Below are 24,039 nucleotides of genomic sequence, written 5' to 3' on the forward strand. Positions count from 1 at the left end.
CTGCCAGGCATTTTGATACTGGTGCCATTGCCAGCTGGAAAGGCCACTGAAGCCTGTTTGAAATTAACTGACCCAAATCCTGTTTTTCCTGGATGATTATATGAAAGGCATTGTACTTTTTATTACGTATTAACTAGAAAGCATGTTATCCCTGGCAGCATTTTGAAAGGTGGGGAAAAAACAACAGAAAAAGTTAGAGCTCTTCAAAAGAATAATATGTAGTGATTTCACATCAATACTGGACGCCCTCGCTCTCAATGAGAGAAAAAAAAACTATTTGTTGGACCCCAAAGTGCTCTTCCACATGTAAAAGGTGCTTTTCACTCATGTAATGTCTCTTAAATTGCTTCTTCACACATTACTCTGAACACAGAGTGTCTTTGCACATGTGAAGGTGTTTGAAAGAGTTTACACTAGGCAGAGGGCCTTCTCAGTAGTGGCACCTGTTACGAAAAAGGAGCAATGCAGAAGCGAGCTCCAGGTGGCTGGAAAGCCAAACAGGATGTTGCACCCTCCCTGTAGAACGCCCTCCCATTAGATATCAAGGAGATAAAGAACTGTGCAACTTTTAGAAGGCATCTGAAGGCAGTGGTGTATTGGGAAGTTTTTAAAGTTTGACATTTTACTATGTTTTTATGTGTAAGCTGTAAACTGCCCAGAGTGGCTGGGCGGGGTATAATTATTATTATTATTATTATTACACTTGTTAATTTGTATAGCTCATCTACTGTGTTGTACATTCTTTGAATGTAGGATTGAGTGAATATGTTGGAGTCAATTTTGCCTTCTCACAGTTTCTCATTTTTCCAATCTGAGGTTCTCCACATTAATTTGCAATCCATTTTTTAAAGCTTTGTTCATCAGCATTTTAGTGCAAATCTCCTTACACATTCTCGTATGGAATTTATCCTGATATATACATTTTTGAAAAGCATTTCCCCATAATACAATGGGAGTTTGTGTGTTATTTTCACTAATATATGAATCTACAGCCACACTGTATGATTTTTTTTGGTAAATAATACTTGGCTGGAGAAGTGCATTGCAAACTTCAGAGCAGCACAATTTTTCGCATCTTTCAGTTTCTGTGTTGTTTTGTAAAATGCAAATTAGTAAGTTCACCTTTAAATGTGAATTGAATTTCTCCCCTAACCCAGTTGAATGTAATGTATGAACATGCCTAAGAATAGGAAGCTGGATCAGATGTCGGATCCATTTCATTGAGCATCTTATTAGTCTCAGTGGCGAACCAGATACCCATTAGCAAAGCATCATTTATCTGTGCCAGGTAAAAATTGTAACACAGGTCCCTTTCCATACCCCTTATAGGCCCTGTCTGTTATGAAAAATTTGAAGATTCATGCTTCTTTGGTTCCCATTGTTTAAAGTCTTTATATTTTGGCTCCCTGATTTGTGTACATATATCCTGACATGGCTCTTTATACAGTCATACCTCGGGTTACGAACGCTACGGGTTGCACGTTTTCAGGTTGCAGACTGCGCCGAACCCGGAAGTACTGGAACAGGTCACTTCCGGGTTTCGGCGCTTGCACATGCGCAGAAACACAAAATGACATAATGTGCATGCGCAGAAGCACCGAATCGCATCATGCGTGTGTGCAGACGCAGCGCTTCAGGCTGCTTCAGGCTGTCTCCTGCACGGATCACGTTCGCAACCCGAGGAATGACTGTATAGTAATTATACAAGTCACGAATGCTTTTCAGTGCTTTCCCTGGGATCTAGTGTGAGTCTTTTATGCACTCTTAGACCATGACTGATGTTTGTAGGAGTCTCTTCAGCTAAAGAGAGGGGTATAAATACTTTAAACTAATGTTGGCCTCTTCTGCTTATGCTAAGAAAATACCACCAGTAGAAATATGGGACTTACGAGTAGGTCATAGGTGGTGGTGCAATTCTGTCTGTTGAACCACAAGTCGGACATCAGGGGTGTGGCCTTTCCGATGTTTTTGAACCCATCATCTCTGACCATTGGCTGATGGCTGGGCCTGATGGAAGTCAAAGAACATCCAGAAAGCCACTTAGTTTCCTCATGCTTAGTCTGGAGGTCCCTATACAATCGTGCACTCTCTTCCTTTCTCTCTCTCCCCCTCCCCGCTCTCTTTGTGAAGCCTCTACTGTTGAAAAGGACTCAGGTTGAGCATGCTACAGAGAATATTGCTTGTTCTATTCTAATACCTCTTCCGATTGGCTCAGCAAGCCTTACAAGAACTGGACACCCTATACAGGGTGAAAAGTCTGTATGGATATCTTCAAGCAAGCAGCTGATTCCTAGCATAGTGTATTTTCAACTGCTAAGATACAAAAAGATGGAATGAATGGTTGTTTTTGCTGAGCACCCACTATATCTATGATTCCATCTTTCACAGAGCATATATTATTACTGTTGACACACGGCCACCTTTCAATTCATTCCAAAAGAAGCATTCTCAAATGGACGTTGACTGATTAAACAAGAAGTGCATTGCACAATATGGTAATTTGCAAAAAGCATTTTCCCTCCCTCCCCGCCCACCTGCCGTGTGTCAGGTGTCATTCACCAGCCCTGCACATGCTTTTCTGACACATTCTTGTTGGAGTCAGCACTGTGCTTTTGAGACTTTGGCCTGAATAGCTGGATGACCGGCTGAAGCTGCTCACCAGCTCCGATCACATGTTATCAGTGAAACTTTTTCTGCTGCGTTTGTTTCCTTTCATTGTGTCCTCAGGCTGACCATTTCCTGCCAATGTCCTTTAAGCAATGAACATACAGTGAAGATCAGGGTCAGTCCTCTCGCTGCTTAATCTTCACTCATGGATTGCAAAGATAATGGTTTTAGTAATAATAATAATAATAATAATAATAATAATAATAATAATAGGAAAAATAAGAATGACAACTTTCTCTTTCTGTGTGCTGCTTTCTAAAATGACTGGAAGAACTTCTATTAAGAACAACTACTGAAATACTTTTTAACAATATCTGTCTTGGTTTTAATGTGCAGAATAGAATATGCAGAATAAGACCGCCTAGTATAGTGCACTGACATGGAAGCCAAGTACATTCAAATGTTGTCTAATATCTGAAGGCATGCCAACAGAATTTAATTTGAATTTAAATAAATCTCTTTTGAAAGCCTTGCCGAACTGTGTATGGAGCATTCCAATCTAGTGTTCTCCTCACACTATGTCACATTCCCCCTGTACCATCATCATCATCAAAATATCTAGTTTATATAGCCTCACAGCAATCATTTATTAAATCAAAATAGGTCTCTGTCAAAGTGAATATTTTATTGATTGAACTAAAAAGTCATAATTTCTAGTCTTACTGTCTCATGATCATCTGTTCACCGCTTAGCTGGCCAGATAAGACATGTAGAATGACTGTAGCCATTTATTACTTGAAGTTACTGGAATTTGGGCCTACTTTATTTAACAGAAAGATGGATAATGGTCCTACTACAACCATATGCCTGAGCAGCAGTGATGTCTAGCAGTGCAAGGCAAGTTATTGGAAACATAAATCCATTGTTTGGGTGGAGGAAAATAACTTTAATCCAATCTTCTCTCCCCACATTCTACCCTCCTACCTCTGAATATATGGTTTGTGTTATTGCCAGTAATCTGCCTGTTGTGCATACCCAGGCTGTGGTTGCTGGAGAAACCTTTCTGGAATCAGGAATTCTGCACACAGTGAATCCTTATAGCTATCCATATGGCCTCAGTTGGATCACAGTGAATATGCGCATTTGAGTACATAGCTGCCCAATACTGTAGCTTTCCTACTGATGATTCAAGTATCTTAATTTGCTAGCTATCAACTCTGCTTATAAACAGGGTAATAGCATCATAATCTTGTTCAAGAGAGAATGTGCTACACAAATTCTTCCTGAGCAAGAAGTACTTGTTCTGTACTGTACCAGGAAAGAGCAGGGTGAACACTGATGCACATTGGCGCATGCAGTTTCATAGATAGATCCCCAGGCTTCATATGGCATTTGATGTCAATTGCTGAGGTTGCACAGGACATTTGGCATTTAATGAAATCCTACAAAAGAAATGGGGAAAGTGATCAGCTACCCATTTGCAAAAGAGCAATAAATCTTCTCCATGCATTTTCATTTTCGTTTTGTGCAACCTTTTTCTAGGCTGATTTTCTTATCAGAGTTTGTACATCATGGATATCTCTGTAATGTTTTTGTACATAATCTGTATAGGCAATATATGTTTTACTATTTAGGCTTTAGTTCTCTGAGCTGCCTGCCTGACTTCCTGAATCTGAGGCAGCGCTCTCTCCTTTTTAAAAGTCGTGTGTTGCAGCTGTGTCTTGCAATTGTTTAATTGCCCATAGCTTCTTTTTATGAAGGTGCTAACCAGCCCGAACCACCATGACCTAATAATTGCAATTCAACAACACCCTTTCCTCGTAGTTCTGTTCATTTTTATTTTTTTTTAACTTGGCAGGCAAGGCTGTGGAAACGAATCAGTACACAATGGCTTCGAAATCCCTAAAGTTTATTCACCCAAGAGTAAAAGCCATTTCAGTATCCAGCACAATCTAAATTGTATAGAGATCTAAGGAGGTGAAAGGTGGGACCAGGTGGATCCAACAGAAAGGGAGGGGCCAGAGAATGCACTCTCAGTCTCTCCTGCACACAATTGAAACTGCAAGGGGGTTTCATGCTTGAACAGGGCTATAAAATAAGAGTGGCGGAAAGTGGCCATTCCCAGGTAAAATCTCTCTTGAAAAAGATTCAAAAAGGTGCCTACAGGAGGCTCCGTGCTTCACATAAAGGGTGTTCACATGTTACATTCCATGAGAGTACAATCAAGGCGTCTGTGTAAACAAGTTGTAGATCTGTACACTCATACAGTAACTCACATGTAGCATTCAATCAGGGTACAGTCTCTGTAGGTAGTAGCTGAGCTGTACAAAGCAACAAGTGTACACTTTTCCACACAAACACTTCTACCTGTGAAGAGACAGCTTGTGCTTGTGTTCAGAGTAATGTGTGAACACACCTTCAATCACCCTCCAATCTATGGAGGTTGAAGAGAAAAACAAGTGGTGCTGTCTGAATTAGGGTTGTTCTCATTGCCCCCTCACACGTTTGCTATGTACAGTGTGACTGTGTGTGTGGTGTGCAGTCACCTGAACTCCAAGCATGCCGCCTGACCTTACCAGAGAACTAGGCCAATGTGAATGCTAGAAAATCTTACACATAATTCCAATCTCAGGTGCCCTGCCAAATATTTTTCCATCACGGTTGGCAAGTATACAGAAGCAATCAGCATATCATTTAACATAAAGCAGAGGGAGACTTGCAGAGATGTTTATTCAGAGGTGCTTTTAGGGAGATACGCTCCTTAAGTATGCTCCTACTGGGCTCACAGTCTCCTTATCTCTCATCTTGTCAATTGCAATGACAAGTGAGGATCCAGGGGAGCTCCCATAAGCTCCTTTGTACCTTTCGCAGCTCTTCCCCAAGCTGAATGCTCTGCTCAGGCGGACCACCCACAGACACAGATATCACTTCCCACTGGCAACTTGCCAGGCAGCAAACAACCAGCCACACCACCATATTAGCCTCTGTACACACACACACACACCACCCTCACATAACTCCAAACCAAAGGAGGCGAGAGCCTGCCCAGCCTTCCAGGTGATAGGTGCCACAGGTTTCTAGGAGCCTAGATGTCTACACTGGGAAGTTCCTCCTTCTTGCTTGCACTAGGCCCCACAGAAGTCTCAGATTTGCCCTTTGTGTGCCGTATGTGTGGCTTATGTATCTTAGATCAATTGAAGTGTCCGGAGTACTGGAATTTTTAGGAATGGGTGTGTTGTGGTGGAGGGCAGGCGGGCGACACTCTTCCTTGGAAGCGGCATCATTAGCATCTTGAATGGAACAAGTCATTTGACGCTAAGCCAAAAGGAAACTGCTTCCTCTCATAAAATTATAGTTTCCTGGTAGACAGAGTGTTACCCACAAGACTGCTTGTTTGCAGTCCTCCTGTTTGGAGTTCATCTGAAGCCAATTGTGCAGAGAATTCTTTCCAGCTGTGTTTGGCATTATCTCTAAACCGATCGGTGAATTTGGTCCTGCAATGATCATTAGAAATCTAAGAAAATGTAAAGCAGTTTTTGGGGACCGCCACTCATGTTACAGAAACTTTGGCCTGGCTTATACATCACACTAAGACAAACCATGGCTTGGCACAAATGTGTGATTGTGGACTGTTTCCCCATTCACGTAGTCAGGTCCACATGAGGCCCCTTCCCATCTGAGCATTACCCTGGACTTACTCCCATTTAAATGTGCCCCCCCCATGGTTGGAAATTTCAAATTTGGAAAACCACACATATAAACTGGGAAAGGTCCTAGACATCATTGGACTGGGGAGGGGGGTCCACATTTTGTTCTGGTGCGGACAAGCCCTAAGAGTCAACTACCTGTTGAACTGACTTCTGTACATGGGAGGGGAGGGGACACCATCTTGTCCTTTGCCTCAGAAAATGTCAACAGCTAACCCTGCACACTTCCTGGGCCAAGGAATTTGCTTGCTTGCTTGCTTGCTTGCTTGTTTTTTAAAAATGTGTCTATACCACTAATTCATATAAAACAGTAAGGCAGTACACAGCAAGATATAATGTAAGACATGCAACATTGTAAGAACAATACATAATAATCACTAAAATGATTGGCTAAGCATTAACTTAAAGCAGCTGCATAGGCCTAGGGGCATAAAAGTCTTTAAGAGATGCCCCAAAGTCAATAGGGAAGATGCCATTATATACCTTTCAAGGTGTGTTATAACTGGCTGCAGAGCTGGTCAGGATGTGATTATTTATTTCACCAGTGGGAATAGAGAGTAAGGAGCACAGGTGCAATATTGAATAAAATATTTCAAGAGGGTCCAGGTAAGACCAGCCCTGCATAATCGATCACATGACACAATGCACACACACACCATTTGAATGGGAATGCCCATCAACTTTGTATGGGCCTGACCCCCTCAAATATTTTATTATGGGGGCCGAAGCCTCCACGGCCCCTAGGGGCTGTGTCTCCTATGGGAAGGGCACAGCAGTTGTCTGGGACTTCCTTTGAACTCAGTTTTTACTAATACCACTTATTTTAGTAGCAAAATGTTCCACCACTATCAGGTGTCGGGCAGAACCCTGAGAGAGCCCAGAATTCTGGCTTAACCTTCCCCCCAGGCCCTCCAGTACCATTTCATGTTCCTCCTTAGGCAAGCAGAGTCCAGACCTCCCATGGGCGCATGGTTATTACCTCACTGGCAGCATGGTGCCCCAACAGGACAAGAGGCTTTAAAAGCAATCCTACCCTGCCCAGGGAGTTTACCTCAAGGTTAGGATCACTTCCGTCAGCTTTCCACAGGCAACTGTCAAAAAGAAAAAAAAGGGGGGAGCTGTCACAAGAAACTTTTTAAAAAAAATATAAAGAAGTTTTTACCTTCCTGGCTTTTTCTTATTGCTGAGAGTTAGATTTTAGTTTTATCTTTGTGGAACATAAACAAAGATTCGGTATCTCATCTGGATAAGTTTCACAGCTTTTCTTTTAATCAAAAAACTTGGTGACCTGCTTAAAATACAATCTCGGCAGAGTTTTCTTTGGCCTGTCTGCCTCTCTCTTGACTTGACACCAGCAAGATCAAGCCATGGAAGACTGTCAGCACAAGGGATATCCTTTCAAAAACAGGACACAGTTTTCTACTTTTTATTGTTAAGCATTTTTAAAAAACACAACGTTCCTTTTCTCCCTCTGCCTTCAATATTCTGGATTTTTTTCATTTATACCAAGAGATGACAAGCTGGTATTGTTGGTTATTGCGAGGGAGCGGTGATTTATTCATAATTTATTGGGCTGATAAATTCATTTTAATCTGTACAAACTGTCTGTTTGAAAATAACCCAGAGCTTTTGAAAAGCACAAAGCACTCCGAGTTCAAAACTTGCCATAGACTTGTGTAAATAAAATGTACCCAGATAATTTTAGAGCAGAAACAAATCCTGACTTCAGAAATGAGCGCAGATGTTCCTTTTTGACATATACAAATCTGCAGCTTGATCATTTCTTTACATTAGGCATGGGGAACTTCTGGTTCTCCAGACGTAGTTGGACTCCACCTCCCATCAGCACCAACCACTGGCTATGCTGACTGGGCCTTATGGGAGTTCATGTTCACATCTGAAGGGCCACAGATACCTCTCAACCTGGATTTACATACATGTATGCTAGTGGGCATTCTTAATTTTCCTTGTTGTTTGTGACACTCAATGAATGTCACTTGGTTTCCTTACCTAATCTGATCCTTTTAGCATCACTTTTTAATTAGAATGCCCAGTTAGTCATTTGCACATTTGCTCTACTATTGTCCATGTTGATGTAACCAAGTCCATAGACTGTATGTATCTCAATAGTCTCTAGACTGTATATATCTCAATAGAGTTCTTTTTCTCCTCTGTTGGATACATGAAAGCTTTCCTCCGTTGTTTCTGGAGTCTGGACTCGATCAGCATTTTAGTGTGAGCTGCTCCTAATATATACATTTTTGTATACAGTTTCCCCTAATATAATGTAATTTTGCACGTAATTTTCACCAATCCATTTTTATGCTCACTTTACTCCATCAAATGTTTATCTGTATGCATCGTTTGAGAAGTGCATTGATAAATTCAGAGGAGTGTCATTTTGGAAGGATGGCTGTGTTTCTGTTCTCAGATTGTTCGAGAAACTGTGATTTGGGTAAATTCACCTTTACATGTGATACAAATCAAATTTCTCCTCCAACCCTAATTGTAACCACTAATAATCGATGATGGAGCTGGTGGGCTGGTGGTGACTGGAGCTTCTGGTTCTTCCAGATTTGTACACCACCTACCAGCCACTACTGAAGCCCAGGCCATCTGCACTTCATTTCAGTAATTAAAATGGTGTCACAGAATATAACTTGCTTTGTTAACAGTTGGAGAAGACAGTTGCAAAAGTTTTAAAGTATGTAACCAAATTAGTGCCTGTAATTTAATTCAGATGGCCTGAACTGACACTGTACTACAAATTTATAGAAGGAATAAAAGTACTCACGCACAATTAAAGTGAGAGTTACTATGTTGATTATTTTCAACTGAATCAAGGCAGAAGTATCTGAAGAACAAGAGTCTTTGGTTAAGATCTTGCTGATCGCAGCCAGAGTAGTTTGGGCTCAAGAAGTGGAAAGAGTCTCTGGTTCCAGCTGGATGAGAAAGGCTATGGAAATGTCTTCAATTAACAGAAATGGACCAATTGGCTGGTTTGATTTACAAGAGGAATGGTATGTTTTATAATTTGTTGGGAGGTGGGCATTTGCGAATTATTGTAATGCAAATTTTTGAAAGGTAAGACCCGAAAGACATTTATTTGTGCAAAGTATTATTTGTGCATATTTTGATGTGTGTGTGTGTGTGTGTGTGTGTGTGTGTGTGTATATATATATATATATATATATATATATATATATGGGTGGAGAGAGTTACTCCATGCATGAAGAGCTGCACAGAATAAGGCAGGAAGGCAGGAATATTAGTCAGAAACAAATGGGCAGGAAAGAGATGAACTTGAGAAGAAAATAAAGAGGCTAATATGAGAAAATCCCCCTTGTAAGAAAATACGCTTGTGCTGATTTCAAATTGGCTCCAAAAGAAAATACTGGAGAACAGGAGGGTAGATAGAAAATACCTTCAAAAGAATATCTGGGGGCTCAAAGTGGCTGTGGAGGCAGGGGCATACACCTGTCCCGCCCACATTGTCCCCAAGTCCCTCCTCTCCCAACAAACAAGATATATTTGAAGGATCAGAAATGTGGCTTTGAGATGGGAATTGCAGTGTAAGGTTTCTCTCTCCTTTTGTTGGGAAATAGCCAGTGGCAGTTGGTTATCCTAGTAACGTCTCAGTGTTCTGAGATTCACCCAAAAAGAATGTTCATATTCCTTAGAGACTGTTAGGGGAATCAAGCAAAGGAGAAAAGCTGCTGTTTTATAGATAGTGAACAGTCAATACTGAAAAGGAAAGAAAGTTCATCCCAAAATCCTCTGATACTTGTCACATTCACTTATTTATTTATTGTCCAGATAGTCCCCAGATAAGTTGCAGTGTAAAATATATGGTGCATCCTGGTCACTAATGCTTCAGTTGCAATATACTGTCATATGGTAGATATATTTCTACATGAGCAGAACATACAAGAGAACATGAGCATTTTTATTGGGCGTGAAGTGATAACTGAATGTTGACCTATTAGTGTGAATGTCAAAAACCAACAGTTGTGTAAAGTTGTGTAAATATCTTTCCATCAAGCCATCACCCTCCTACAGTTGAATGAGACATGAAACAGGAATTAAATGCTAGCATTTATTGACAGGTGGCCTTGCTCAAATGTTTTTCTGTTCCTTGATTCCTGGGAAGACATCCTGGGTCTCTTGATGGAAAATTTGCTTCAATTTCATGTTTGGTGGAAGTTTTAGAAAGGTCAGATTTTCAGATCAAGAACAGAGAAGACCATGAAGAGGGAATTTAGTCGTGTCTCCTCTTCCTCTGCCTCTTGAGACCATGGGACCTGTGACCTGGAAAAGAGACAGAAAACACCATCAATACTTAGTACGCTTAATAACCTGAATGCTCCTTCAGAAATAAATCACATTTTTATGAGTGGAGGCTGCCAACTGCCAGATGTGTTACAAAGCTGTAGCACCCCTCTAGTTTAAGTGATGCACAAAAGTCTTCACCTCTCTTTGTTTTCCCAGGCTGTCTCCTTTTTCCTCCAGATCCACCTCCATGACGTCTCTTTTGTGGCTTTCTGCGGTGGCAACGGGTCATGCTCCTGATTGGTCTGAATTTTGCCATGTCTGTTACTGTGCTTCCCCTTTGAGCTCTTAGCAACTGGAGCACCACCCGCCTTGATGGGCCTTTCAGAGGTTGTGAACTGTAGTGGCACCACTTGGCTTTCCACGCCCCACCCCTGGAAACTAGTGACCAAGTCTAACAAAGGCTGATGATGTATCAGGTCAACTCAGTTGTGATGAAATACAATGGGTGAACCCTTATATGGAGATCTGTATTCTGCCCACATGATTGACCATATAAGGGAAATTACAGTAGCACTATCATTGACTTAAGAGTCATTAACTCAGTAGATTTCGCAAAAACCTCTAGGAAAAATCCTAAATGTTTTATTAAAACCCACAAAGGTTTGAAATCCTCATATTGCCCCTTCCATATGTTTTTGTCTACCACCAGGAAAATCATAGAAAGGACAAATAACTTATTTTAATAGCTGACATAAAATAGGGAAATTTCCACCTGTATTTTGGAGTTTTGAAAGGATATTAATACAAAAGGTAATTGAGACTCTCAAGTATGGCATCCCTGAAACATTTATAGGTGGGAAAACCTATTTATAGGTGGTGAATTTATGTGAATTGTACAGTAAGGTGGTGATGTAAAAATAATGTTGAGATTTTGTTTAAAATGCCATCCCATGGGTGACAGAATACAGCACGAATTTTATATAAAAACTATGTGCAAAGCCATGGAGTAAAATTTATCTGTCTTTTATGTGCCAGTATTAGAAAAAGGGGGATCCATTGATTGCCAGATTCCACCTGAAGAGAGAGTCTGCCCATGCGGGCATATGTGCCTGAAGATTTACCCAACTATTTACTTGTTTGCCCAATTTATGAGGACTTATGAACAGCCTTGTCCAAATATTTAAATCTCTCAGGTGACAGATCAATGGGGTACCTGAATAATTTTTTATTATGGGACAGGTTACCTTAACATTTCTGAAAAGGTAGCTTGTTTTGCCCTTGTGTCATTTGTTATTAAATCTCCAAAAATGTTCCAAAACATTTATCGTCCTTTACAATTTCTTTCCCAAAATTTCTTCTTGACTTCCAACCCCTCCTTTCCTGATGTTTTGCCTTTAGAGTTGCACCTAGAGAAAGGTTTGTGGGAATGACAAGTTAATTTCTTCAGAGGAGCAAATATTTATTTCACCCAATACCCAGTTTAAATTGTATTTTGTTTTATGTGTGTCTTGCTTTGTAATGGCTTTTGCTACACACAACAGCAGAAAAAGTCATATGTTAATACATTGTCCTGGTATTATCCCAATGCAGTGGGGGTTCAGCTAAAATATTATGCTCGGGGTATCTTGTATAGAAAGCAGGATAAAAATGTTTTAACATAGTAAGAAATTGGAGTTACAGTTTTATGAAAACAGTGTAGCCAGACACCAGATATATTTACCAATTTTAATTCCTATTGTACCAAAACTCCAGAAACCTCAGCAAAGTGAATTTCTTTATCTAAGGGGGCTTACTTACTATGTGAATTGTCTCCCATATTTAAAAGCATTTACAAACCACATTTTTAAAAATAAAAAATAAAAATGTCTACAGCATTAAAAGAAGGTCATTAAAACAAAATTACAACACAAAAACCAGTAAAACAGTGGCCTAGAAGCATATAAAAGCAAGAATTTAGGGGAATTTGGAGAAATGAAGACTGTCTGATCTTATGGGTCAGGGAAAGCTTGGGTAAAAACATGTCTTTTCAAGATGTCTAAAGCGACTGATGGACAAGATGCATATTCTAAATGTCCTGGTCCCCCAAATAATATGTGCACGTTTGTTCTAGTGCCACCCAGGTTTTGTGCTTATATTTCCCACCATCACCACCACCTTAAAATACACCAGTGACAAAATCCAAAGACAATGATGAAAATAAAACTGAACTTTCTTTTTCGGTGAGATTTCCATGTTCTGGCTGTTCATTAGCAATGTGTCCTTTCTCCAAGATTGTGATTTCATTTTTCTATCTTTCTGCCTCTTCCTTCAATAACTTGAAATCACTCCATTTCAGAATGCAGGATACAAATGGAACCTCTCTATGCCATAGCTCATCCCTACCAGTCAACAGTCCACAGACTCAGCTATACAGCTGCAAATGAAACGCTTTAAGTGTGTTGTAAAATACAATATACAAATGTGACACTAGATTGTGACAGTAAGCTATGGCAAATTCAATGTTATTTTTTTAAGCTTTTTTAAAAAGGCATTTTTACAGTGTTCTTTTATATGTGTGTAGATTCCACCCACATCAATCTCAACTGCTGTGGTGACCTCTCCTGTGCTCCATAGGATATTGGCAGTGCTAAAGTTTAAAAGTATTACCTGCATTATATTACTGATAAAAAAAAATGGGGGGGAGTGTAGCAAAGTTTTGACAGTTGTGAGTTTGCCCATACCTTGAGGTATAAAAGTATTAAAGAACCTGACCTTATCCTATGTGTGTCCAATCAGTAGTCACATTCCAGAGTGTTCAATGGGAGCTTACTGCCAAGTAGGTGTAGAATTGTGGCCTTAGGATACAACCTTGTTTATTCAGTATTCGGGAGCATTGCAGACCTACTGCGCCACTGGACCTCTGTGCTGAAGATCACGTTTTAAAATAGAGCAACATCTCTCTTAAAATAGAGCAACATCTTATTTTTGTTACCTTCCCTATTCCTTCCCACAGTATGCCCTAATGAATGAAACAAAGAGGCAAATAAAATGTCCAATGTTTTATTGACAGGTGGTTTGTTCAAATTGTTTCAGCCTCCTTGATGGTGGGGAAGTCATCCTGGGTGTTTCTGAGAAGGTTTGTGTCTTTTTTGTTCTGTTTCGCAGGTGCTCCAGAGGCAAGCAGTGTGGGGAATCAGGGGATGCCAGAGACGATGAAGAGGGACTTTTATTTAGTCCTTCTTGTGTCGTCTTCTCCTCCTCCTGTGACCTCCCTTTTTACCTAGACAGAGACAGAAAATAAAAACACTGTCACTTCCTATGCCTCAGTTATGGTACAAAGCAGCCATTATCACACAGCCATTATTACATTTTTTTCCCAAACGGGTACTTAACAGCTCCCTACCTTTCCCTTTCCTGCCACGTCGCCGTCCACGTTTCTTTCCACCTTTGCCACCATGTCGCCGCCGACGGCGACGGCGACTGAGGCTTCTGCTCCGGCTGCGTCTGAATCTTGCCATTTCAGATGGTGTCTTTTGTCTTTCAAGCTCTTTGCAGCTGGAGCACCACCTGCTCTTGATGGGCCTTTGAGAGCTTAAGGCTTGAGCTGGCCATCGCTGGCTTTTTTATAGCCAGAAGACAATGGCCAATGACACGTTACCCAACTGTGATGTAATACAATGGGTGACCTTTGCATGCAGCCAGCCAATAACCAGGTTTGTATATATGGCCAATTTATCCAGCAAGGCAGTTTCAGCATTCACTCACCTGTCCTTGATCCCATTCCTTGATCCCCAAAAGGATCTGCATGCCTTATTACATGCTACTTTCTAGGGATGATAGAGAAATTCAGTGCTGTTCTCATTTGAAAGTGGACTTATCAAACACACACTTCACAATGTGTGAACCAAAGCACAAGCATATTTTGAAATGATCACTTCTCCAAATTTTGCAGTGCAGTTCTTCAGCCAAAAAACTCCATACAGAAATCCATATACTAATTGAAAATAACATGTAAAACTGAATTATACTAAGGGACATTGCAAAAAAGTGTCCATTAAAGAAAAGTGCATATACATGTGTGTATATTAGGAGACATTTTCTCTAAAATGCTGGTGAATTTTTATGAGAGCAGTTTAAGAAAAAAATCACAAACTGATGCAGACATGTGGAGAATTGAACTTAGAACTGGAAAAATAAGAAATGGAGAGGAACCAACACTGACAGATTAATTCATCCTTATTTTCTACAGTTGCCCACTAAAACCTCTGCATACACCCAAATTATATTCACTGATTAGGGAACAAAATGTTTTAATTTAAAAGTATGAGATGCCTTGACCAATCATCAAAAACCATGCAGTGATTGATGAATAGATGTTGCGAGCAGAAGACTTCTCTCTGATCTGACCATTTGTGTAGGAAGAAAACTTTGCCAAAGCCTTTCCTCCTCCCAGGAAGGGAAGGGGTTGTGATCGGGAGACGATTTCTGCATCATGCAGAGGGCGCTCCGCCCCCTGCTTCAACTCCAGGGCTGGCGTGCCACGCCCCTCCCCGGTTGGGCACCCAATAGGGAAGCTCGGCAGTGGTGTGGCTTGCTGCTCAAACGCAGCCCCGCCAGCCATCCCCACCATTGCACACACATTTTCTCCGAGTCACCCACCCTCCACTCCCTTTAGATTAGCTGTTCCTGAGACTTTGCTATGGACCTCTGGTTGGTCGCCCTGTTTAACCAGGGAGCCTGGTAGGAGTTTTTTCCAATTGGCTAAATTGGCCCGGCCTCTTGGTTTTTTTCGCCTAACTCGTAGCAACCGCCACAACTTTTGTGGTATTTGGCGGTTAGGCATTGGAATGTGTTGTTGGTGTTTCGGGGGGCAAGGTGTGGCCATCGCCTTCCCCGGCAATTTTGGGTATTCCGCTAAAGGAATCCGGCGGTCGTGGATCCTGTCCGATGCCCGTGTGGCGGGGAGCCATGGCACGACCCTCGGTGACATCAGAAAGAGAGCCTATAGTTGGATTAGCATCAACAGGCTTCCCCTACTGGTGGTTAACCCCTCCTCAGACTCACCTCTCTACGAGTGGGTGGAGTCTAATGTTCCGTGGTCCAATGCCTAAGCCAATACCTTCTCACATGCTGTAATCAATAAAGTTGTTTCCTTTATCTTACCCATTAACCTTACATTCTGTGTCCACGTGTCTTTATTCCCCAAGCGGGGATCGGGTCCTCGAATCGCAACACAAAAAATAAATGTTCATAAACTTTACTTGTGGAACTCAGTTTAAACGTTACCATACCTGTTACATTTTGTAATCTTACAAATTCCATCTTTATTGCTCTAATATAATACAGTTTTACATGTGAGTACCTTAGGACTAACATGGAACAGACTTGTAGCTCAGAAATGTTTTTATTCATATATATTCTAGGGTGTCTTCTTATGGGTAGTTAAGGCAACCCTCCAATCCATGCTTTGGAGGATTAAAAAATGAGCCAAGGCAATCTCTTGGGGGAAGGACCTCAGCTCAATTGTAGATTATCTAATTCCTAGAATCTCAAGGTAGGACTGGGAACAACCCTGTCTGGAGCCTTGGAGAGGTGTTTATTTAATGTAGAGATGCTATTCGGCTCTAACTCCCAGCTGCTCCAGCTAACGTGACGAGTGGTCAGAGATGGGAGTTGTGGTCCAAAAATATATGTATGGAGGTCCACATGTTCCTCATCCTTGCTTTAATGCTTTACTTGCTAAGATATCTGTATCATGCAGTCTGCTGTAGGATAGTGGCTAAGAGCATCAGTTTTCACTTTTACTGAAATAGGTAATCTCAAACTCTATTCTTTCCTTTTCAGCAAACATAATAATCCATGGCATTGTAATACTGAAGCTTGAGATTTGAGTCCCAGAATATTCACAAGACTTATGTTCTAGCCTGGAGGTTCAAACATTTTTAAGCTTCACTTGAGGTACATTTTCCATCAGCAAAGGAAATCCTACTGGCACCATGAGTATGTATCGGAGATAACTTGAAATGTGTTATCACTTACATAACAGCCACATATGAAAAGAATGTGGGGTGTCAAACCATGTTTGGCCATTTTTATTAGTCAAAGCTGATTTCTCAAAGTAGATGAATGTGTGGAATTGTTTGACTGTTTGGGATTGCTTCCAAGATTATTTATGTTTGGGATGTTGTTTTTTAAAAAATTGTCTTAACTATACATGAATTAGTGAAGCTGCACTAATTAACACACCCTCTCCATTTTTAAGCCCATGGATTGGTTCTGAATGCTAGGTAATATTTGGTTAAGCTTAATAATGAAAAACCAGGAATGAGACTATGCCTCCATTTATCTAATATTTTAAAGGTAATAATCACAAGCTGTTGTGGTATTATCTTGGGTCAATTTGCCCCATCATACCACGCTAACCCATCCAAAACCTCAGCTTGTTCCATTTGTTCCCAGCGTCTTTTCGGTTAGGCACTACCAAGGATCCTTAGCTCATTATCTTTTGTAAAATTGGTTCTATTATGAGCCTTTGTCATCTGAGTAGCACATGTTCTCTAAATGAATAGAGCTAAGAACATTAATTCATACCACTAAAACTCATGCAAACTTTGAAAGGTTTGTAAGGGTCCTATCTATTAATAAATTTGAGAATTTATTGAAATCAAAATAAATGACTTCGCAACTCCCTTCTGTTGTGCAGAATCTGGCACCGATCACTTTGTTTGCCAAAATTATTCACAATGCCCATCATCTTTGGGCTTGGCTTGTTGTTGCTTCAGTTTTCTGTACACCTTATACCTTGAATGTGTGCCCTGAGGGGGTAAGTAACTGATGTTGATAACGCTTTTGAGTTATTTCCAAGTGCTTTTATATTTGTAAATAAGAAAACGACAAGATAAACCTCCCACCCTCTTTCTGATTTATACCACTGGAATTTGAAATGTGTACTGGGAGCCAAGCTGACAGCTTTCAGATCACCCAGGATGGAAAAACCTGAGTTGCCCACAGCTGTCTTGCCATCAACATCTATAACTTTGCTTTGCTGCGTACAACTTTCCCCACAAAAAGTACGGACACAAAAAAATGAAATGTCAGCATTTATTGACAGGTGGCAAGTTTCAAATTGTTTCAGGCTCCCTGGTTCTTGGACATTCTTCCTTTTTTTGGTTTTTGTTTCAAGGGGTGGTTTCGTTTGACTTTGTTTTTCACTGGTGGCTTTGCTGAGGTGAATGACCCGGAATCAAGGGCAGAGGACACAGCAAAGGGAGTCATTTAATGTCTTCTTCCTCTCCCTCTTCTGCGACGACCTTTCCCCCTTCCTGGAAATAAACATAACAAGCACCAGTTATTTAATGTAACCCATTAGACCTGTGGTATATAGTGATAATGTTAAATGTCCTAAATGGGTATGTAGGGTTTTGGGATTTTTTCTTACCTCTCCTCCTCCCACGTCGCCTTCCCCGCCTCCTTCCAGATCCACTCGCTTGGCTGGCCTTTCGCCTCCTTCGGCGAGTTAGGCTCCGGCTCCGGCTGCGTCTGAATCTGGCCATTCTGATGGTGATCTTGTCCTCCCGAGCTCTTGGCAGCTGGAGCACCACCTGTCCTTGATGGGCCTTTCAGAGCTGGTGATTTGCTGGGGGCGTCTCTGTCCATTTATTAAACCAAGCGCAGCACCTCACAAAGGCTTGTGATGTCATGCCCTCCTTTGTGATGAAACGCAGTGTGTGACCCTTACTGCCGTGTAACAGTATGCTCATCTCAAGGGAGGGCAAAAGAAAGGGCAGGCAGGCAAGCAGGGTTGCACCTCAAACATTTACATACGCATGGGTTTCAAATATGTGCTCCAATTTAAAGCCATTTCCCAAATAATGTAAGAAATGAAATAAAACCAGACAGAAATAATAATGGCACCGACAGTAAAAAAATAACTGAGGAACGGGGGGCGGGGGGGAAGTTGGCTAAAAACTTTAAATAGGCCCGGGCAAATCAAAAGGTCTTATAACTTGTTGCATAAAACGGAGTAACAGATGAACCTCAGGGCGGTTGGGGGGGGGTCACAACAGGAGCACTACCACCATGCAAATATATAGTAAAAGGTAAATAAATGTGTCCCCAGATGCATGTTTGGGTGAAAGGTTTGAAAACAGAGAAATGAAAACAATCTTTAATGACAAATCTAAAATATTGTACCCTCACCCATTTTATTTTTTTTAAAAAAACATGTTTATGGACACCAGTTTTAGGGGGTGATGTTTATTTCCCATCCCTCAAATACTGTACTTTATTTGGTAATATGGATGGGAGAGAAAATTTAATGCAAGCCTCATTACTTTGCACTTCCCAAAATGATACATTAACCAAAAAGCAGCTCTTCTTAAGCATTTGTGCTTCTCTAGATGCAATTTCTCAACCAAAAAATGTCTACCTAAATTTGCATGCAGGAGTAGTGTGTGCATTACAATTAGGGAAAGTAACAATTAGGGTTAGCGCCATCGCCTAATGGCGGATTCCCTCCGAGCTCCGGAGGGAATCGGCTCAGCAGGGGTCGGGTCCTGCCGCGGCGGCGACGCGGGGACCCTCAGAAACCACAGGCGCTGAAGCCTGTGGACCTGGTGACTCGGCGGGCACCATTTGCGCCCCCCCGACCCGCGAAGGAGCCTTTTTAAAGGCTCCGGAACGGGGGACGGAGAGCGGCGTGGTGCTGTGAGTCGACTGCTTCCCCTGCTGAGTGAAGCCGCATGCCATGGACGGAGAGCGCTGACTTCTTTCTCTGAACATTTGGATTAAAAGCAACAACCCGTGAGTAATACGGAAATTGGACTTAAAAGGGAACTTTTCTTTGGGAATTAGGCACGACCGGGTAAGGTGTAAAGAGGAAGTCCGCCTACCCGCCTTGTAAACATCGTAAAGCAAGGATTTTACAACTAAGGTTGTGAGAATACCTTTCTTCTTTGTGGATAAAAGCAATTAACTCCACGTTTTGGCAATTTAAGTGATTGTGCTGGAGGATAAGAGCTAACATTGAGAACGGAATTCACCCCTCCCCCAAGACCCGGGAGCGATCGGTGAGAGAGCCTGCGGAAGAGACATAAAGACATAAAGACTTTGACAGCTGTCAAACTAGCTGTCAAAGTTGGGAAAAAAGGAGAACTTTGTTTCTGCTGTCTTTGCTGGCTATATTCGTTACAATTTGGTAACAAATTGTTAAAAATAAAGAAGAAAAGGCTAACTTGACTTTTGGGTTGGAACTGGAAGATACTAAGAAACTAGAATCCCTCTAGAAGGGGTTTAGGACATTACAAAAATGGCTGTAAGTGGAAAAACACTGGCTGAACAGGAGAGGACTTTTTTTCTCTTGGGAAAGTTGCAGGAACAGAGTGATGTTTTGGCTACAAATGTTACAATACTGAATGGAACAGTAAATAAAGTTGCTGAGCCTGGGAGGGATTTGACTCAAGTTTTTGCAGCTGAACTTAAAATTTTTTGCAGCTGAACAAGAAAAGAAATTTGAGAAATCTGAGAATGTGATGAAAGAGGAACATGATGATTTGAAGGAAAAAGGAGGAGGAGCTATAATGCCACAGATGATTGAGGAGAGCCAGAGGCCGGTTAAGATGGATATAAAGGAAAATAAGATCAGGATGATGAAAATTTGGTTTGAATTGAAGAAGGGAGAATGGAGAGATCTCTCTATGTGGAGATCTGAAGACCTATGGAATACAAACCTGACTAAAGTGGAAACTGGAGCTTTTGGGACATTTGGACTTAAGAGAAGTAAGAAACAAGATTTTGGCTCCATTTTTAAATATGGAGGCCTGGCTGGAAGAAACATGGACCTTACTGGGACAGAGCTCCTTCGAGATTTGGAGTTTAATATAAAGGACTATCAGAAAAACCGGCAGAGAGGAATTGAGAGAGAATTGAGAGCCTCGGACGTGAGGTCGCCAGGCTGACTGCAGATGGACTGATGGACTTTTGTTGGGGTTCAAAACCGGGAAAGGGGGTGGTGGGGCTTTGGGAATCCAAAGGGTGTATAACTATATTCTGTTTCATTTAATTTGGTTTTGCCACTAACATAAAAATGGGGATTTCGGGGAAGGGAATTGGGGCCGACCTTAGAAAAAGACCTTTAAGAATAAGTATTGACGTATAAAGATTGAGGTTTATAAGTTAAAATTGGTTAACTAAAATGATGGGGCTGACCTTAGAAAAAGATTTTTAAGAATAAGTATTGGTGCATAAAGATTGAGATTTATAAGTTAAAATTGGTTAACTAAAATGAATTAGAGAAAATAAGGTAAAGTTTGGGGACAAGAACTTGCTGAGCTAAAAATTGGAACTGGAATACAAGAAGGGGAGGTGTGGGGAAGTCAAGGAAATTGGTTATTGACAGTAAGAAATGTAAATTTTATGTGTTTTTAATTGGTTTTTTATGTTTTTTCTTTATTTTTTGAAAATTCCAATAAATATCTATATATATATATCTATATATCTATATATATATATATATATATATATATATATATATATATAAAAATGCATCATATTAGGGTGAAACACTTGCAGAAATGTGCGCATCAATAAATGTGTCCTCAAAGAAACCAATAAATAACTTGAATAAGTTAATAAATATCAGGACAAGGCATGGAAATAGGATCTGCAGGGTCCACATCACAACAGTCAGTATTCAAACTACACTTTTGGATTTTAGAGGCTTGTGTAGGGCAGGGTTGAGACAGGGGAGCAGCAGTGGCTCTGGGGAATAGATTTTGAGAGGCAACACATAGTTGGGGGGCACATTTGACTTGGACTGCAGGCAATATTTTTAAAAGATAAGCACTGATCCTAGTTCTGGTTACTTCTCCTCAAACTTGGTGATGTTTTGATAAAAAAAAATCTGGGCATCCAGATGGGTGAGCTGTTGGACCTCCAACTTTCTTTTGTTTGACATAGTTGTCCTACATGGAAGGGCTTCCATTCCACCCCCTTTCTGTCCATCACACCGGTGTTTATCCCTTGAATCACATCCAATGTGATTTTATATGAGCATCAAGCAAAACGTGTGCAGGTCTTTAGACTGTACTCTTTCTTATGAGGTCAGGAAATAATTGCATGTGTTTCACCTCCCGTTTTGCCTCCAAAGTGATGCATATGGGGAATGTAAATTTGTGGTCGTCTAATCTTGCTTGCTTAGACGGCTTGCATAATTTGATTACTCTGCTTTTCCTTTTCAGCAAATCTCACCATCGTTTTTAATAGATCCATTAAAACAAAAACAAAAAAGTGGAATGAAACATCAGAGATCAAAGTGATGGAATATTTAGGATGACACCAAAGACAACGGTTTTTGTTAATGAGTTTACTGACAGGCCTAGCACTGTAATAGGAGCACTCCTGAATCCTGCGGTCGTTCCTTGGCTCATTGATGACTTATCTGATGGGTTTCCATGTTATGGGAGATGTCACTGTGATTCACCAATGCAGAAGATGGAAGTTCTAAGCAATGGAAAGGGAATCACTGGAAATCATTTTCTTCCTTTCCAGTAATAGTATACTGCACAGACGCGGACATACCCTGCAACATAAAAACAAAATCCAATGATTAAGCATTAAAGTATGGTTCTTTGAAATATACTGCACAACACTCAATCAAATTAAATTGGTGTTCAAAATTCAAAAGATTGGCAAGTTTAAGATCCCCACCTAATGGATTGTAATTGCGTGTCAAAGTTGAAATTTACCTTTCCTTTTTTTAATTGGCATTTCTGCACCTGACTTGCATCTTCTGCTCCTCCCTCTGGTAGAACCTCTACGAGTGATCCTCCTGCTGGCATATGTACTACCTCTTCGGCTTGACATTGTTCTTGATGTTTCAAGGATCCAGGAACAGAGACATTATCCTTTGCTCCTCTGTGCCCCAACTGTCTACTCAGATGTTATGCGAGTTTCTGAAGCATTGTACCTGATCTGCCGCTTTTATAAAATCTGTAGCTATGTCACACATGGTTGTTACAGCAGCCCTTTGTTCACTGAAATATGACATATATATGACCATATATAGTGACTGAAGGGTATTGGTAGAAAAAAATAGAAGTAGCAGGGCTTTTCTTCGGCTGGAATTCACCGGAACTCAGTTCTGGCACCTCTCAGGTGGGTGGCATTGCCATTGTAAGAACAAGGGAGGTGTTAATGCTGAGTTCTCACACCTCTTTTCTGAGAAAAATAGCACTGAGAAGCAGTGGCCCTAACATGTAGTATTTTCGAGAAAACAGTACTTTCCTAAACTTTGCTTAGAGTGTTCAAAGTGCACTGATTGTGAGATAAGACAAAGAGAATTTCAAAATGACATAAAGGATTGCTAATATTTTGCAACAGTCTCTCTCATTCATGACATTTTTTTCTACCTTACTTGATCTTCTTTCAACATGTACATATACTTGGATTTTCAACTGAAAATAACAGTCAAATGTGGATGTTTCAGTAGGGTTAGAAGTTGTCCTCTCGTCCTGGACATTCCGTCTGTTACTCATAATGGCATTATTTCAGCGGCTGAAAGCCTAAACCCATTATGCAATTATTCAATTGCTTTCAGATGGGGATTGAGAGGAGTGAACTGACTACAATGCAAGGGCGGCTAGACCAAACTCTCCTACTTTTCAGTTTAACTCCTGTAAAAATCACAGTGGGATTTCTTATTTGTGGAAAGCAAAGTTTAAATTTCAAAAGGGGGAAGGGAGAAGATATAAAATCATGGGTGCTAGTACTCATTTTATTTGTTTGTTTGTTTCTTTGCTTGCTTGCTTGATTTCATTAATTGTTTGCCATAAAAGAGTGATATTACTTAGACACACATAAATCACATGAGAGATGCTCACCACAGCGAACATTTTACATGTGTCCGATTGGTGCATGTAAGGTGTCTGAAAAGGGGCAGGAGCAGAATTGGGTGGGCTTATGCACACTCCACCGATGTACTCAGGGGTCAGGAATGGAATCCCTATGCAAAATAGTCACTGATGTTACAAAGATATATCCCTTCTGGAAAGGTTATTGTGTTTGCATGCATTATACACACACACACACATGTGTGTACATAAACCCACACCCGCCAATGCCTTCTTGGTATGCAAACAGTTTATTATTTATTATTTATTTGTATACCACCCTTCTTCTGAAGATCACCGGGCTTTTCACAACATTAAAATACCAAATGAAAACACAATGCATAACTTGGATCTTTACATAGACTGTAAAAAGACCAAAATGTTCACATTTTAATGTATCTGCCTGGAGAGAATGTAGTTCTCAATATATAATTTACTTGTCAACATTTATATACCTCAGGATTGTAAAATCCCTCTAAGTGGTTTACACTTTAACAAATATACAATTTCATAAAGATCAAGTTCCCACTGTACAGCTGGCAGGCCCTAGAAAGAAGCTTCTTAGATGCAGTGCCTTTTTGTATATG

General features: G+C 40.7%; 3 long non-coding RNA genes across 3 annotated transcripts; all 3 read right to left on the reverse strand.

The window, feature by feature from the left end:
- Nucleotides 1-10,396: 10,396 nt before the first annotated feature.
- LOC128420875 (uncharacterized) lies at nt 10,397-11,393 on the reverse strand. The gene is made up of 2 exons (XR_008332158.1): nt 10,785-11,393; nt 10,397-10,622 (listed from the first exon to the last, which is right to left on the reverse strand). It is a non-coding gene; the product is annotated as an uncharacterized LOC128420875 (long non-coding RNA).
- A 2,218-nt stretch (nt 11,394-13,611) lies between these two features.
- On the reverse strand, nt 13,612-14,338 carry LOC128420871 (uncharacterized). Its single transcript, XR_008332154.1, has 2 exons — nt 13,969-14,338; nt 13,612-13,845 (listed from the first exon to the last, which is right to left on the reverse strand). It is a non-coding gene; the product is annotated as an uncharacterized LOC128420871 (long non-coding RNA).
- A 7,660-nt stretch (nt 14,339-21,998) lies between these two features.
- On the reverse strand, nt 21,999-23,612 carry LOC128420876 (uncharacterized). The gene is made up of 2 exons (XR_008332159.1): nt 22,310-23,612; nt 21,999-22,143 (listed from the first exon to the last, which is right to left on the reverse strand). It is a non-coding gene; the product is annotated as an uncharacterized LOC128420876 (long non-coding RNA).
- Nucleotides 23,613-24,039: the final 427 nt, after the last annotated feature.

This window comes from Podarcis raffonei, chromosome 9 (assembly GCF_027172205.1).
Source record: "Podarcis raffonei isolate rPodRaf1 chromosome 9, rPodRaf1.pri, whole genome shotgun sequence".
In the NCBI taxonomy this organism is placed as follows: Eukaryota; Metazoa; Chordata; class Lepidosauria; order Squamata; family Lacertidae; genus Podarcis; species Podarcis raffonei.